The sequence below is a fragment of the Lactuca virosa genome, chromosome 8 (genome assembly GCF_052849685.1).
Source record: "Lactuca virosa cultivar CGN04683 chromosome 8, Lactuca_virosa_CGN04683_v6, whole genome shotgun sequence".
Classification (NCBI taxonomy): domain Eukaryota; kingdom Viridiplantae; phylum Streptophyta; class Magnoliopsida; order Asterales; family Asteraceae; genus Lactuca; species Lactuca virosa.
This window is the reverse complement of record NC_136433.1, coordinates 149,944,145-149,962,481: the sequence shown is the minus strand read 5'-3', so window position 1 is coordinate 149,962,481 and position 18,337 is coordinate 149,944,145. Positions and strand designations below refer to the sequence as shown.

Below are 18,337 nucleotides of genomic sequence, written 5' to 3'. Positions count from 1 at the left end.
TTATTTAAACCTTCTCTAATCAGCTAGATCATATTGAAATTCTTAACGTTTGCTTCTTGTTAAATCGTTTTTTTAATCTCAACAAACCGACATTGAAAAAAATTGAGATAATCAAGAAAGAAAGAAAGAAAGAACCAGGGTTGTTTGACTTTTTGCAGTCCAAAAAATGGAGAAATAAGAAACCGAAAAAAACGAAATTGCTCTTCTTTCCCTTCTCCACATTCACACCCTTTTGACTAAGCATGTGTTGTTTGTGTTTGTATAAAGCCAGGACAATTTCATTTTTTTCGGTTTCTTATTTCTCCATTTTTGGGACTGCAAAAAGACAACACAACCCTGGTTCTTTCTTTCTTTCTTGATTATCTCCATTTTTTTCAATGTCGTTTTGTTGAGATTAAAAAAACGATTTAACAAGAAGCAAATGTTAAAGATTTCAATAGGATCTAGCTGACTAGAGAATGTTTTAATAACTCTTATGCTTAAAGAGTATCATACCATTAAATTTCTAACAAAAAAAATGAGATATACACTAAAGCCCTAATATTTTCAACGATTTGACAAGAAAATCCTAAACTTTATTTTTTGTTTTAATTGACGATTTAACAAGAAAGTCCTAAACTTATTTTTTTGACAAAAAAGTCCTAATTACTGGCTAACCGGGAAAAAATGGTAAAAGTGTCAAAAACTGCCGGTAATTTTGACTTTACTGTCAAAAAAATAAAGTTTAGGACTTTCTTGTCAAGTCGATAAAAATATTGGGACTTTACTGTATATATCCCATTTTAAACAATATACATATATATTTAGATACTGACCTTTTTTGTCGTCTTAATTTTTCATAAATGTAAATTTTGCTTTAAAAATTAAACTAAAACCTAAAATTAGGTTGTGTTTAGTGTGTTATATCTAGTTTATTTTCAAACTTTTAAAAATTGTAATATTTTGTCTAGTCATGTCTAGTCCACTTGGTTAATACGAAGGTTCTAAACTAACAACTATCTAAGAAGTTCTGGGTTCAATCACAGAAAGAAGAGTTAGATAATTATTTGTCGTTTCAAAAAAAAAAATACTCTTAATTAATTTTAAAAAACTTGTTCTGATAAATGTTTTTATATCTTTCAGCTATGTTATCAAGTATTTTTTTAACAAACATCATTTTTTATCGGCTAATTTAAAATGTAACAACTAAATTTTCAGTTAATACGTCAAACGTAACTTATATCCACTGGTTTAAGGTTGTTTTGCAGTTTAATTATAAAAACACTATTAAAAATTTAGAATTTAATAGTTTTCATATGTATATATTTATTATTTTATGCTGTAATAAATACAATAAATTTTTTAAGTTATCATTGCTCATCTGTTCTTCAATTTTTTTTATAGAAATTAAAGCTTTCATAATTCATAGATGCAAAATTTATGTCCATACAGACTGTCAATGTCATCTCTCTCTCCTTCTATCTCTTTGACTTGCAGAGTCTCCCCATTCAAGTACTCTTCAAAAAGCTTCAAAATCCGTTAATGGCCTTTTGATTTATATGATTTGAGAGATGGGTTTTCTTCCTTTCGTATGATTTAATCTTAAATTTCCAATTTTTACCACTTTCCACTCTTCCCCCAAGAAATGGATCGGAAAATTCTTCTTTCACCGTACATAAGGCCGTATTTTTACACTCAGCCACCACTTCCTCCGCCGCCACCACCACCGTTTATTCAAGCCGCCTCTTCCGGTTCAAATTTCAACGACAATGTGAGTCCAAGTGTTCTGCTAATCATCATTATCCTCGCCGTTATATTCTTCATCTCCGGATTGCTTCATCTTCTTGTTAGATTTCTTATAAAACCATCAAATAGAGACCCAGATGAATTCGACAATGTGACTGCTCTTCAAGGTCAGTTACAGCAACTCTTCACTCTCCATGACTCCGGCGTTGACCAATCCTTCATCGACACGCTTCCTGTTTTCACTTACAAATCAATAATCGGTTTGAAAAACCCTTTTGATTGTGCTGTGTGTTTGTGCGAATTCGAAGGGGATGATCAGCTTAGATTATTGCCGAAATGTAGTCATGCTTTTCATATGGATTGTATCGATACATGGCTTTTATCTCATTCCACTTGCCCTCTTTGTAGAAGCAATTTGCTTTCTGATTATGCTCCAAACACTTATCGTTCGCCATTTGTTCTTGTTCTTGAATCTGGAAGTAACGAGAGTTCTCGAGAGATTGTAGCCGAGCCCACAATTCAAAGGGCGAGTTCTCGTTTTAGTGTTGATGAATCCCAATCCGAATCCGACCCTGTTAATTCTGGTCAAAACGAGGTGAAAGAAGAGGAGAATAAGGAAAAAGTTGTTACAGTTAAGCTTGGGAAGTTTAAGAATGTGGATGGTGGAGGCGGCGGTGACGGCGGTGGCGAGAAGAGTAACATTGACGAAAGAAGGTGTTTTTCAATGGGTTCTTTCGAGTATGTGATGGATGATAATTCATCTTTACAAGTTTCCGTTAGAACTCAAGTGAAGAAACTATCTCACAAAAAGTCAAACCTCCCAATCACCCCTGGTCACCGGCCGGCGATATCTGAATGTGGCGGCGATTCAAGACGAGATTTCAAAGATTTTGAAGCATATAGAGGCGGCAGTATAATGAAAGAGAGCTTTTCAGTTTCCAAGATTTGGCTTAGAGGGAAAAAAGAGAAGCCAGATTCAACACCATCGGCGGCCATTGAGCCACCATCAACCACCACTTTCTCCCTACAGTTTTTGCTCCGGCAAAATGTCGCCGGAGAAGAAGCAAAGGTTTCTGAGATGGGATGTGACAATCATGAAGTACAGAGTTGTCATAGTCTTGATTTACCAACATCAACATCAAATCAACCGTCTTTTGCAAAAAGGAGTTTGCTTTGGCTTATGGGCAAGAAAAACAAGGTGGTGCATTCATCTTCTTCGTCAATGAATGTTTGAAATTTTTTGTCCACAAATACGTTTTTATTTTTATTTTAGATAAGTGAAGTGTACTTTGTTAAAGTTTGAGGGAGATTTGATTCTTACGAGTACAAAGGAATTCAAGATTGATCCGATTAAAGGAACCTTAAGTTATAACGTATGCATTTTTGTGATTAGTTACTTTTGTTACATGTGAAGATGAGTAATGTATGTCGTTTTAACAGTTTGGTAAATGTTATTTCGTATGTCTTTAGTTAGTAAAATGATGAAAATCGATACCATTAATGCCACAATACTCAAATAGAAAAATATAGACCTAAATCCTTAATTGTCAAAACAGACATATAAGTTTATTTTTCGAACAACCTCTTAGCTAGCCACACCGGTACTTTTGTTACTATGTGAAGATGCATGATGTTTGTCGTTTTAACAGGTTGTTAAATCTCATATCGTGGATTATTAGTTAATCACAAGATTCAATTCGACACATTCATGCCACAAGATTCTAATAGAAAAATCTAGACTAAAATTCAGTCTTCGTAGCTCTCAAACAGATATATAGGCTTATCATTCGAGCAACATTTGAGCTGTCTCACAGTTCAATCCTACGAGCATCATGTGAGATATAAATTGGGTTGCACAACTCACATTGATATTAACACTTCATTTTGTAGTTGTTGCAATTCAAACCCTTTAACGGTCACCGAAAGTATACCATATTGGTACCAATTATGGACGCTCTAGGTTGTTATTCTTGCAAAAATGTGAGTATCAAAAGACAATGTAGAGTTTTGATTCTAATAATGATAATGATTTACTTCTTTCTAGGCATCATACTCTTACGCCATCAATTATGTCCGATTTACATTTGACGGTATATGCCAATAACTAAGGTTGCTGAAAGAATAACAATTCCAAAAACAATTACATACAATTCAAAAAAGGTTCGTATGTAACACTTATTTTTAGTTCTATCATATCTAAAGAGTTTCAAGATACCGAATCATTTAATTCGATGATAAAACTAATTTGTTTTATATAGCTGATACACATGCATACATATATATCTTTCTTTATGAAGGCACACATGTCTAGGTTTTCTTCTTTGTTGTTGTTCCATGTGACTACAATGGTCGTTTGGTAGATATGGTTTTGTTTTTCAAAGAGAAGTAGTTAGCTTCATTTGAATATATGGGCATGTAGTTATTTATGTTTATTTCTAAGTAGGTTTGAGCCTTGAAGTCTTGACATATACTTGATTATGACTCCTACTTCAAGAAAAAAAGATGATTGTGATGCAGACCGCTCTCTTTTTCATTAAGTTGTGTACTTTAATGAAGCAATAAAATTGTACCAACTGATTTTCTGCAAATTCATATTTCTATATCAGTAAATGAATTAAACCGATCATTGAGTGTATATATATATATATATATATATATATATATATATATATATATATATATATATATATATATATATATATATATATATATATATATGGAGAGGATCAAATGAAAACACATAAAAAGTTGAGAACGCGAGAACAGTTCTGGACCAATCAATATACAAAGGTATATGGGTAAATGTGTATTTTAATTAAATTATAAAAAATAAATTAAAATGGTATGTTACTAAATTTTAGGGATTCAAAATACTGTTACTAAAAACGAGAATTATTCATTTTTTATATTATTAATTAAAGATAAAAAACATTTTATCAATTTTCTGTCTAAATTTAAAAATCAAAATATTTTATCTTGTTTTACCTAATTCATGTTCATAAATGAAAAAATATCAAACTAATTTATCTTGAATACATAAACGACTTGCTTTAGTTTTATCAAGTATTGTCATATTCATAAGTGAAGATGCCATGACTAGACTCGTTTTTTTTTCCATGAATTGAAAACAAAGAATGTTTAAGAATTTATCATTTCATTCGAAAAGAATAAACCACTAATCATAATCATAAATGAATACAAATCTAAACAAACTCACTTCATTACAAAAGAATAAACCTCTAATCATAATCATAAACGAATACAACTTTATTTTAACAAAATACAAAAGACTTCTAAATTTCTACATTTCCGGTGGTTATATTCATTGATAAATATACCACTAATCATAAATGACTTCATACGTCGTTATTTTTCTTTAAATTTTCTTGTTGCTACCATACAAATAAAAACAAAGAGAGGCGCCCTTGATCATGCTGTCGATTTCCCAACTTAGAGTTATCCTTATTCAAAATATCAAGCTCTTAGATTAAACCTGTTCAAAACATCAATCATTAAGGTATAAACGCATGCGGTTATAATATAGTTATATTCATTGATGATTAAACTCAAACAACCTATTTATAAAATATGATTTATCAGTTTTGACATTCACTTGAGAGTCTTCTAAATAATCTTGAATGTTTCCTAAAAGTCCTTCACTATCCAAAACACATTTGATGAACTTGCCCCACAATTTTCCTGAATTTAAAAAAACAAATTTATATTAAAAAAATCACAAAAAAAAAACTCTATTCAGAAATGAATCATGTTACAAGCGGTAATGGAAGATATACAATCAATAAAAAAACTCTATTCAGAAATGAATCATGTTGCAAACAGTAATGGAATATATACAATCAATAGTGAATCCAATTGATCGTATTAATAACTTTAAATTTCCATAACAAAATACAACCAACAATCAAATATTTATAATTCATGATCAGGTTCTCCACTTGCAACCAAGATTTTCACAAGGTTGATAACACAACCAAGTAAAGATGCGATATTGAGAAAAAGGGTTGAAAAAAAAGAGGGTTGGTTTGGTTCGGTGTTGTCAAATGGTCGTAATCCACAAAGCAAATAATGTTCAAACAAAAGAGATGGGTGTTGCTTTCTCTATTCCTTTGCAATCACTTATGACCACCCAACAATGGCAAGGAATCGAAACTTACCTGAGTCGTCACTGCCTTGCTGCGCCGGAGTGGAGGCGAGGTTGCGCCGGTGAGTAGAAATCAATGAAATCATTGACGAAGAAGCGAACAGGGAACCGGTTACCTGAGTTGTCGCTGCCTTGTTACGCTGGAGTGGAGGCGAGGTTGCGCCGGTGAGTAGAAATCAATGGGATCACCGACGAAGTAACGAATAGGGAACCGGTCTTCGGAGGCGTGTATAGGACGAGTTGAGCCGACGATTGAGAAATGTGAGAAAGAGGTTTCTAAGAAGGAGGCGGCATTAGAAACCCTAGAGAGGGGGAAATATAGATACGAGAAGATGAAAGGAAATAGGTGAGAGAGTGAGAAATTATAGGAAATAAGTAAAGTTGCAATTCCTATTATGCCCTTCTGACCATTTAAATGTTACACTTTAATGCCAACAGTTTTAGAATTTTTCATAAATCGCCCCTTTAATAATAACTTTATATTTAAATATTTAAAGGATCCATATATGTTCTCGCGTTCTCAACCTTTTAGGTGTTCTCATTTGATCCTACTCCTATATATATATATATATATATATATATATATATATATATATATATATATATATATATATATATATATATATATATATATATATATATATATATCATTTAAAGTCTTATAACTATGTCAAATAATAATGAGTAGGCTATGTGGTTATAGACCTATGGTATTTAAATAAAGAAAGTTTATGAATTGTTGGACATAATTTGTGGGAAATAAATATTAGGAGGGGACCTAAACAACATTAAATGTTGTCACGAGCAATTTGTTTTTGATGCCCCATCATGCCTTATATGGTCCCCTCGCTTCCTTATCATTTCACTTTCATTAAATTACACCGGAAAGATCATATGTACAAAGCCGACCCCGAGATTTTAGAGACCATGTGATTTAACGAAACCATTATTTTCTCCTTTAAAATGTAGGTATACATTACAACCCTGTGCAATTACATATTACAAACTATCAAACCACAGAAACCATTATTTTCTCCTTTAAAAGTTAGATATACATTAAAATTGGTGTGAAGTTGAATTACTTGAATAGTAATCTTTTTGTCTATGTTACTTTATGAAGGTTTGAGCCCAAGATGTAGAAGATGGGCCTGGACATATCACACGAGCTATTTTGTGCAGTTTGGCCCAGTTATTATGTAGCTAATACAAATTTACAATACATGTAATGAGAGGTAAATGTTGTAATGTTTGGTTTTATTACTAAACAATTTTATAGTATATACTATTCATTTGAATAAAAGTAAATGATTAGAATAGTAGTTTTTGATAATTAACAAGCATATGTAATAAAATATAGACAAAATTTCACAGGTGTCCTTAAACTTTTTCGTTTGTTCCTTAAATGGTTTCTATGAAACTTTTTTCCCATTGACGTTCCATACGGAGCAAACCTTGCATACAACTGTCCCTTATGATTGACACCATTATTTTTCTATTAAATAAAATATGAAAAGACTATATTGCCCCCCTTTTAATTAATTGTTAACCGGTGGGCTCTCTCTCTCTCTCTCTCTCTCTCTCTCTCTCTCTCCCACCATACTAGACTTCATCTTCCCACTTTCAAACCTAAAGTCCCAGTAAACTTTGAGACCAAAAAAATTGAGACACACACATATACACACTCCAAAAAATCAAGGTCCCTCTCCTCACTTACAAGAGCATGTCTATGTAAAAGGATCAAATCAAAGAACATGGGAGAGTTTTTCTTGAGTCCGATTTTGCAGGTGAGTCAACAAAAACGATGATCAACTGGAAACTTGTAGAAGATGACAAATTGTGATTAGGGTTTCTTTTTTGCGTCAGTAGGCGATGGGTGTGATGATATTCGTATGTATGATAATGTTCATATTTAATGGTTTAGGATTAGATGGTGATGGTTTAGGTGGTACATTGGTGATGATTAGGTTAGAATGTAGGCTAATAAACAACACGTGGTGTTCAGATGCAGTTATGATGGTTAAAGAGAAGATGACGAAGGTGACTGTGTGAGGTTTGTGATGAAATGGAAATGGAATCCTCTTGATCTCTTCTTCAATGAAGATCATCGATATGTGAAAATGAAATTCCAAACATGCCGACAATCTGGTTTTGTTTTACGGTGATGGTTGGATGGGTATATGCATTGAGGCAGTTCTCAAAATGTTCGATTAGTGCTCTTTATTGAATTTTTTTTGATCTGGAACCTTTGGATATTAATTTTGGATATGAAATAGTGGTTTTTTTATCTAGTTGATGGTTGGAGTCCAAATTGAGGTGTCAATATGGAGGGATGAGGGTAGGAAAAAAAGAGAGCTCCGACCACTCGCCGATATCGTCGGTCTCCGACCACTCACCGGATCGAATGTTTGGTGTTCAGTTTTATCACCAATCGAGATGGGTAAAGAAATTTGGAGAAAAAACGAGGAACATTGGAGGGGGTGTAAAGACAATGAACGTTCAACAAATCAGTCTAAATTCTCAATAATCTGGTATCTATATATTGGATTAAATGGATTTGGCAAGTAGATTTATGGGGTTTCTTCTCCGATAAAGATGATAATGATTTATGGGTTTCCTTCGTAGAGAGAGAGAGAGAGAGAGAGAGAGAGAGAGAGCGAGAGAGAGAGAGCGAGAGAGAGAAAGGGAGGGAGAGAGAGGGAGGGAGGGAGAGAGAGAGAGAGATAGAGAGAGAGAGAGAATGGGAAGAGAGGGAGGGAGAGAGAGAGGGTACCAGAAGGGTGGGTGGGCCCCATTTTTTAAAATTTCAAATTAACAAAATATAAAAATAAATATAAAAAAACAAAGGCCATTTTCGTCTTTTCACACACATTTAAAAGAATTTGTTAACAAAGTTAGTCATAATTGTCACACCCCCAAACCAGAACGGCGGAAACGTCCGGGGGCGGATGGAGTGACTTCATGTACAGTATAATAACAATTGAATATAAATGAAACATAGCAACCCAAACATTCATACATTTAAATTTCAAGTTTACACTGTTTACAACGCTTGTTCTGTTCAAAAGTTAAACACGAATAACAAAAGTAGAAATAACATAATGCAGCGACGCCAGGCCTCGATCGTGGTGAATACCTGTCTACTAGATCTCTGATAATACAATTCGTTTTGAAAAGCGTCAACTAAAAAGTTGGTGAGTTCATAAGCATTTTTGTAAGAAAGCTGTGTAATATTTGTGTTCATAGTAAGTTGTAAAACTCCAGAAAATCCAATATTTTCTTATAAAAGTAGTTTGTGAGTCTCGTTCAAAAACCATGTATACTTGCATGCATGTTATTCGTTATCCTTGGTTTGTGTTAGCAAGAATTTATTCCCAGAAAATCCCATATTTCCTGTTATGTAAAAAGTTGTGGTCTTAAAACCCTAAGACCGAAGTTGTGAAATCAGTTTACAAAATATACGAAACATAGTTTGGAATTTTATAAAACTACCAGGGTGTATATCCCGTCCTTGTAAGGTAAGAATATATATCGTTACAGAAAAATGCAGTCTTTTCCTTAAAGATGAATTGTGGTCTTAAACTCTAAGACCCTGATGGAAGTGAATATCGTACACAAAATAGTTTATAGTTTCATTTATTTCAATAAAACTAATGAATTATAGGCTTCCCGTAAACCAAAAATCGTTTTGTTTATCCCTATGTGAGTCGTTATAACCATACTAGTATGACTGATATGTCTGGCTTGCCGTTTTACAGGCGTCTGTTTCGTCGAAAGATATTTGTCATCCTAGACTGGCCTAGTCTAACTGTAGCGAACAACTCAGGTATGGGGTGTCAACCCTGTATAGATCTATACACAAACTCCCGCTCTCCCTCCAGAAGACTCTGATTATAACTAATAGGACTTACCGCGTACGCTAGGTAGGTACAACTAAATGTGTCTCACAAGAGCCTCAACAAATTTACGTGAACTATGACTCCCATTATGGAATAATACAAATAATGTTTTCTTGTGTAAATTTATGACTGCTGCTTTATGACATGCGTTTTACAGCTTTATGACATACAGCTTATTACTTGTATTTCTAAAAGTTTTATGATGGACAGTTTATGACACACAAATATTTCCGTCATAAAAATTCTGTTTTGTATATCGACTTGATAAAATTATTTATATTTGTAATTATAAATAATCACTATTAGTTTGTCAACTTGCAATAGGTTAGGAATATGACATAATGTTCTAAGTTTAAAACCCTTGAAATGGTATTAATATAACATGATTGTTTTACTAGCAACATTTATTTTTAGAAAAATAACCAAGTTTTGTAGGGTGTTTTGACATACTCAAGATTTTGCTCAGATCTTTGTAAACAAAATATTCTATTTTTGTTGTGACTAAAATATTGTCACTAGTTCCACCAAAATCTCATATAAATCTATGAAATCTATTATGTTTAAATGTTTGCACAAGTTTTAGTGGTAAAAGTATTTTTAACCACAAATTTACCATTTTGGGTGTAACTCATCATATTTTTACCTAGTAATATTATTTTCTGTCTAAAATAATACCATAATATGTAAAACTCCACAAAGATAACTTAGTTCTAACATCATGAGATTTGTAAAATCTCAAGTTTATGGAGTATTAACATGAAATAATAACATTTCAACACACATAAACACCTAAACATACAAATGCATGCAAATCTCCAAGGATTTAAACAAGATTTGACTTGTATTCCCCCCCCCCCCCCAAAAGAATGAAAACTTGAAAAGAGTGGGGTATGAAGCTCACCTTGGGTAGTTGGAGGGTGTAGTTGAAGTGATGAGATGAGAGTTTTGATCCTAAACACTTGGAGTGTTTGATGAGCTTGTGAAGATTATGATACCATAGAGTTGTTAGCACATAAAGTTATGTGTATAAAATGAAAATGACAAGATAAGATGTACATCCATTGTCCAACTTTGAATCACTTACGTGGGTTTAGGGAAGAGCCTTTGAGAAATTTGTGTTCTAAGAATTTAAAGCTTGAGTTCTTAGAGAGTAACTTGAGATTCTCAGTAAATGAAAATGAGGAAATGTGTTATGGAAAAAGGGGTTTACGCTCTTAAAGAAGAGGGTGAAAGTTGACAAGATGTTTGATTGGGTTACTGGGGAATTTGGCTTAGTTATTTGATGGTCAATATATGTTTAACCGGGATTGCCTTGGAAATGGTTGAAATGTCTCACCCTAAAGTCAATTGTTTTTGTCTTTTCCTCAATTCCAATCTGTAAACACCTTAAAATACCTAAACATGGTAGTAAACACAAGGTGTTTACACCCTAGGAGGGTCCTACCCTTGAGTTTACGCCCCATGTGGTCCACCAAAGAGTTTACGCCCATGTACTTGCTTCTTATGGTGTTTACGCCCAAGATTCCTTCCACTTGATGTGTTTACGCCCCCAGATGCTTCCAGTTGATGTGTTTACTCCCAAGGGGGTCCACTAAGGTAGTTTACACCCCTAGGATCCTTCCTAGGACGGTGTTCACGGCCAATCATGGCCCAAATGAAGGGGTTCACGGCCAAACATGGCCCACTTAAAAGGATTTATGATCTTAGATGATATCCTTAAGTGTGTTTATGTTTTGGATGATTTTTATAAATGTGTATATGTTTCTAGTGTTTAGAAATTTCAAAATGATGGCCTTAAAGTTCAAGCATTCAAGGATGCAACATAACACAAGTTCTTATATCTATATCATGTGATTCTTAATCAAATCCATTTGTCTAGTTTTTTGCCTTGATTAACTTGCTTACTTTCAAGAGATTACCTTGTATGTGGCTTCCAAAGTGTACACTTTCATATACATGCACTTGTGCTCTAATGGTTTTCAAGGTTTTCATTGGCATAGGGTTGCAATTTAGACCTTGCTTGATCCAAATATTTCGGGTTGTCACATCATCCCCCCGTTATAGGGAATTTCGTCTCGAAATTCAAATTCTCAGTGGAATATCAAGGGTTGAGGAAAGATGTGTGTACTTCTGTTTCTTTTGATCTTCTCATTCCTAAGTGAACTTATACCCTTATGGTTTTATTAATTTAATTAAAAGTATAATTAAAAGAGAGCTTATATATCCATAATGACATGGTTTATGTTTAATTAAATTAAAAGGTATAATTTATTAAATTAACCCACATAGTATTTTAAAAGTATAAAATACACCCTTATACTATATATAACATTAAAAGTCTAATATTATATATATATGTATAACTTAAACTGCTAGTCTTACCGTTAGTAGGCCTCATTCACGAAGCCGATCTATAAGGGGGGTATAAGGTTATGGCCTATAAAATGGCCGTTTAATGGGTGTCCACTCTCACCCACCGCTTCCTTGATTGGTGGAGAGCCGTTAGCCGAACGGGTAGGATAGGGTAAACCCTCCCCTCATTAAAAGTATAATGAATAAAGTAACTAAATGTTTTTACAAAATTCCCAATCTTAGTTACTTTAGGAAAAAATGAAATTGATGCAATTCCATGGAATTACACTTTGTACCCTTGTCGAGACAATTAGTGGAGCGTGTGTGGTTAACCGGCACACTAAGTTGGGTTTGGCATTGGTAGCAAAGGGTGACTCGATGTTTGTTATAGATCGATGGAGTGTGTGTGGTTAACCGGCACGTCGATTAGGTGACTGTAACATTGAGGGCACCACGTACATTCGCATGGTTATTCACACCTTATTTGTGATCCTCGGCATCCCAGTCACAAATGAAGGGCATAATCGAGATTAAACATGACATTGAAAAGTTCAATGAATCTCAAAAGATCTAGGAGTTTCAATTCATACTTAACCTTCTTTTCGTTTTTCATGGTGGAAATTGGTAAATCGTCATTTACCTACCTTCAAATGTTCTGCGAGTTGGATTACGGCATCCCTCTTCCAATTTGTAGGGTATTGTGTTGGGTCCTAGCCTTAATATCTCATTTGGGTGTTTTATTAAGGACTCAATCAACTAAACTTGAATTTTCTCCCATTTCATAGATGTTAAAGTCTGACAACTATGGTCTTCCTAAATCCGTTGGAAAAAGTTTTCCATGTGAAGATGATGTTTCACGATTGTATTGTGGAAATGGAAATCATGCTTCATTTCCTCCAACTCCTCCAATAATTCTCCTTGACCCACGTGTTCGAAGACTTGAAAAGTTCAAGGTCACTCAAGCCCTATTGGCAATAAGACACAAAGATGGAAAGTTTGTGTGTGCACACATCTTAAAGATGAAGTCACACATAGACAAGTTAAGGATTGTTGGGTGTCGATGTTTAAAGGAAGTTGGCTGTTGACTTGGTTCTTCAGTCACTTCCCGAATCATATGGACCACGACATGACCCTTATTGATTTGACTTATTTGCGTATTGCTGCTGAATCAGAAATGATTTGGCGCACTGGTCAGCAAATTTGTCTGGTAAATCAATATCCCAACCCTCTATGGGCAATGGTAACATTGGAAGTCCATAAAAGTTTTCTCTACGCAAGAGAAAGCTGAGTCTGAGATAGTCCCGTGTGCCGTTCCAGAGAGTCCATATGTTTCTACTGCCAAAAGAAGGGGCATTGGTTACGAAGCTGCCCTGACTACCTGAGAGATCTAAGAGATGGGAGAGTCAAGATGTATGACTCTGCTTTAGGAAATATCCACTATCTAACTCTATTAAGTTCCTATTTGGAGATTCTTAATACATGATGTGATAAAATTACATTTCGATGTTTTGAAGGATCAAAGAAAGGAAAGGAAGCTTAAAGGAAGGAGCAAGCTGAGTCTGATCGCGAAGAAATGGATTTCGATCGCATGATTCAAGGATCAGATATTTAAGCTACTAATTTAGAGTAAGGATAGATTACTAAGTAATATTTACATAGTTTTCATTTGTAATCGCATTGTAAGGACAATATTTTTCCGCAATAAAATAAATTTTGATTTATCTTATTTATGTTTCCTTGCGATGGATTTTATGAAAATTGGTGTTTGAATGGTTCTATTGTTAGCAATATTATGAATGGATTTGATTCTTAGTTATGTTATTTGTGGTAATGTCAGAAATTTACCAAAGATTCTCATCGCCCAAGTTTCAATTGGACAGATGCTTGGAATCATGCAACTGGTATTGTGTGATGAATGAGAACCTTCATATTTGGAAAATTGAGACTAATTCCTTGTTAACATAAGTATGTGAGTCAAGTGAAGGACTGTGAGATCTGGTACACAATGTTGTGCACTAGTCAAGTACACCACAAAGAACGATAAAAATGTTCGTCATGATTTACTAAAAGATTAGTAAATATGATTATACTTAAAATATTAAGTATGATTCTGAATCATTGGAAAAGTTTCAATGAATAGCGGTACGAATAAGAAGAATCAATTATGCAGAAAGATAAAAGGTTCTCCAATCTAAGAAGAAGGGAGAGTACTTTTGTATCATGTTTTATGATCGTCTTAAAGATTATAAGAACCATATTACATTTCATCCTCTAAGGACATCTTGGTGTATTAGTATGGCTAAGAAGGGGAATGGGAATTGTTGAAATGATTAAGTCAATAAGATGAATCGTACTTCGTACCAAAATCAATTCTTAGAGTCATACTCCAAAATTGTGAATTGAGTGACATAATCATAAGTATGAATGTTCTTACACTTTCATATTTTGGTAAGTTGTGATGTCTTGGATAAGACAAAGACCAACTAGTACCAAATTATGTGTAGGTTTGTCATGATAAGGACACACACTAACTCTTGAGTATTTGTTTGTCATGAAATGTTTCTTGATAAGAGAATCTTATATGTCAAGAGGTCAGTGGGAGTCTAAAGATCTTGAAAAGTTTCAAGAACAAATCAAGAAGTAAACCTATTAAACACTAGCACACGACTTGAGGATTGTAACCTATCGTGTTGAAAAAAATTTATTTTTGTGCCAATCCAGTTAAGTGATTATGCATATGAGTTTTACGAGTTCTCAATTGAATGCATAAGGGCAAACACCTTGATCAATGAAAGTACATTGACTGGAATAGGTGAGCTGCTAAATAACTTGGAAGCAATGGTGGGACCCTTGATGGCAGAAATTAAGGTTTCTCTCCTATCATAGATTGATAAGAACACATGCACCATAAAATATAAGTGTCATAAGGTTTCTCTCCTTCATGAAAATGATTGTGAGGAAACGCTTTCACTAAGAGAGATTTTAAGGAGATAGCGATTATGTAAATTGCATTCTCAAATTCGATTATGATTATGGCATCCCTCTTCATAGTTCGAATTGTGAGATTTGGCAGTTAGTCTGAACATTTAGGACTTAGTAATATAAGTTCTGAATTAGTTTATACACACATGTGAGCTATCAAAGGAAAGGTGTGTGAATTTGAGAAGCTTAGATAAAGGCTTATCGAAGCACATCGTATTGGAAACATGGACTTTGGAAAGTCAATAAGTATTGTCTTTTAGAAGTCCAACTGTTTTCTGAATACGTGTCAAAGCTAGTGGGAGCATAAATGTTATGCTGGTATGGATATAATCATCATGTAAGTGGGAGCATGATTATTATTGCAAGATTAGCAATATTAATTATAGAAAACAAAAGTTTCACTTTGCAAAGTTGCATAGGTTGAAAAGTTGTTTTGCTATAATTAAAGGAGAGAATATTATACTTCGTTTCAAATCTAAAGGTTTAGATCAATAAATTTTGATCAAATTTAGTCAAAAAAGATATATGAATGTTATGTTGAAAGGATTCAACGTAAGAGAATTCTATATATGAAAATAATTGTTGCGTTCTCACACTCGATTATGATTACGGCATCCCTCTTCATAATTCGAATGTGAGAACATGGCAAATAGAAATAGAAATATTATAGCAAAAGACTGGTAAAGTATCATGTCGTTGTAATATTCGACCGTTCTAAAATTTTCCAAATGCCTAGGGTATTAAGAGGGAAAGAGGACTAGAATCAAATTTGACTGAATTAGTTAAACAACTGTCAAGGATAATCTAAGGTTCGCCAATGATTAGTCACTTGTGGACAGTTAGAAGTATAGTCAAGGATGGACCATATTGACATTATTATTATTAGATATGATTCTATTAATAATGAGTTGTCATATGGATAATATGGAAATGTTTCCATATTGGGAGTTGGACGTCAAGAATTTATGTCTAGATTAGAAACTTTTATGCAAGAAGGATGTTCAAAGGAATGTACTTTGAATGTGAGACTTCATGTATATGGAATTGTCTTGTAACAATCTCCGATAGAGCATTTTGTAATTTCATTGGCCGAGTCTTGGTGACTTTTGTGCCGTGACAATACAAAAGGACCGTTGCATAAAGTGTTAGAATCTAACATATTCTATAAGTGGCAAGAACTTGGTATTCTTACACTTGGTGTAAGGATTGGGAATTGTGAAATGAGTGTGATTGAAAATGTTATTCAATTATACTATTTCACAGAGTAAGGACCATAAGTAACAAAGTGTGCATGCTTAGAGCGTGAGACAATTGTTGTTATAATTCAAGTAAAAGTTGATTTCCCGAAACATTATACAATGAATAATGTGTAATCAATATGGTGATTAAATAAAAAGAGTTTTATTTATACTCAAAAGTTTGGGACCATATTGGATTCGATTATTATTGTGTTTCACTTTGCATGTTTTGACTTCCTAAATAATTGAGTTATTTGAGAATAATTGAATTATTTGAACATTCCACAGTCGCTCATACTTTGGGAGTAGGTATGAAAGAATATTGTCATGAATTGGTTGTAGATTGTCTAAAGTGTATTAGACATAGCAAAGGTTTGCTGCAACGTTCATGAGTGCTTACAAATATGATTTGAGCATTGGATTAAACTCACGCTCACTTGGATCGCTCCATGGATTTTATCACGAGTGATTGGTGAGACGATAATATCTTATATTCTTGAAATCGAGATGTGTGAGTTGTATCTTGCGAATCGGTTACACATTGATAATATGTAAACGCATAAGTCACTTGGTGTTATAAAACGTATTGGTGTGTGTGATTCGGTGAGTAAGTACAAGCGAGCATTGAGTCGAAGTTTATCCGTTCCTTTTACCCAATGTAGGATAAAAGCGATATCTGTGGGCCCCTTGATGATTTAGTGATGACAATAATAAAGTGCTCGGTCGGGCCAGGAATGATTTGATTTGTTCAATTAGTCAGTCGTCATAAATCGGAAATCGGGAAACAACACATAGACTGAGAGAATGATTTCAATCCATGTCTCACGTCTATACGATATCTAGAATGGAGGAATATATGATCCCTTATCTAAAGGACGCGTATCCGATAAGATCAGAGTTGACAGCGGCTTTTGAAAGCTACGATTGCTAATCAGGATCTGAAGTCATACGCAGAATAGTTATTAGACTTATCCAAGTGGGAGACTGTTGGATTAGTGTCTAAGCCCATAACTATTTTGGTATGTACTTGACCCGATTGTGAGCATGGTCCTTTTGGGTTGCCTTCACCAAAGCAACTTGATAGGATGATTTATGGAGAAAGAGATTAATTATGATTTATTAATATATTATATGAATAATATATTAAGAGAGAAATCATATTATTTTAATAATAGTCAAGAATTAATCATAGTTAATTTTGTGGCTAAAAGACATTAATTAAATAAAGGGGACTAGAACTGTCAATTGTGTGATAGTTGGATATTGGCCTAATGGACTCCATAGAGGATGGAGTGGACGAAATATATGGGGAAACCCATTAGAATTCGTCCAAGGCCTCTAAAGGAGGAGTCCATGGGCTGCTTAGGGCCTAAGCAGTCAGATTAGGGTTTACTAGTTCAAAGCCCTAATAGCCTCACATATTTAAGGACCCCTAGGGCACCAAAAACGTGGCTAACTGATTCCTTAGGGTTTCTAGACGTTTTTGGTGTCTTCTCTCTCCTCCTTCTTCATCCTTATTGCTTATGGTGTTTGTGACTCCATTAGAGGTGTGACACTTGTGACACTAAGCTTTCAGAAGCTAATTACAAGAAGGAATTGAGATTGTTATTGCTACATAACAATCAAGGTAAGATCTAAATCCTAATTCATATGTTATTCGATTATTGTATGCTAGATCTAGGGTTTATGGCTTTGGATGATTATTGCATGTTCATTAGACAAACTAGATCCAAAGCTTTAGGGTTTGCATGTACACCATAGGAATGTTGTAGTGCTCAAAACCCATCACTTCCCATTCCTAAGTGAACTTAGATCCTCGCTTGGCGTTTCAGTGGATTTTCGCTATTAGTGTTTGACCTTGCTCTTTTAATTTTTCCTACCTATGATCCCCTATATGCTCCACTTCGGGGTATGGGTTCTTGTTTACCTTGATCTCATCGAGTAGGACTACGAGAGCTTCGGCAGTGAGGCACTTACTAGGG

At 34.1% G+C, this 18,337-nt stretch overlaps 1 long non-coding RNA gene and 1 pseudogene across 1 annotated transcript; one reads left to right on the top strand and one right to left on the bottom strand.

Annotated features, from left to right (window-relative positions):
- The first annotated feature begins 1,401 nt into the window (after positions 1-1,401).
- Positions 1,402-3,150, top strand: LOC145128294 (RING-H2 finger protein ATL13 pseudogene; annotated as a pseudogene).
- Positions 3,151-4,947: 1,797 nt separating this feature from the next.
- LOC145134751 (uncharacterized) lies at positions 4,948-6,199 on the bottom strand. Its single transcript, XR_013719329.1, has 3 exons — positions 5,901-6,199; positions 5,301-5,424; positions 4,948-5,218 (listed from the first exon to the last, which is right to left on the bottom strand). It is a non-coding gene; the product is annotated as an uncharacterized LOC145134751 (long non-coding RNA).
- Between the last annotated feature and the right edge of the window lie 12,138 nt (positions 6,200-18,337).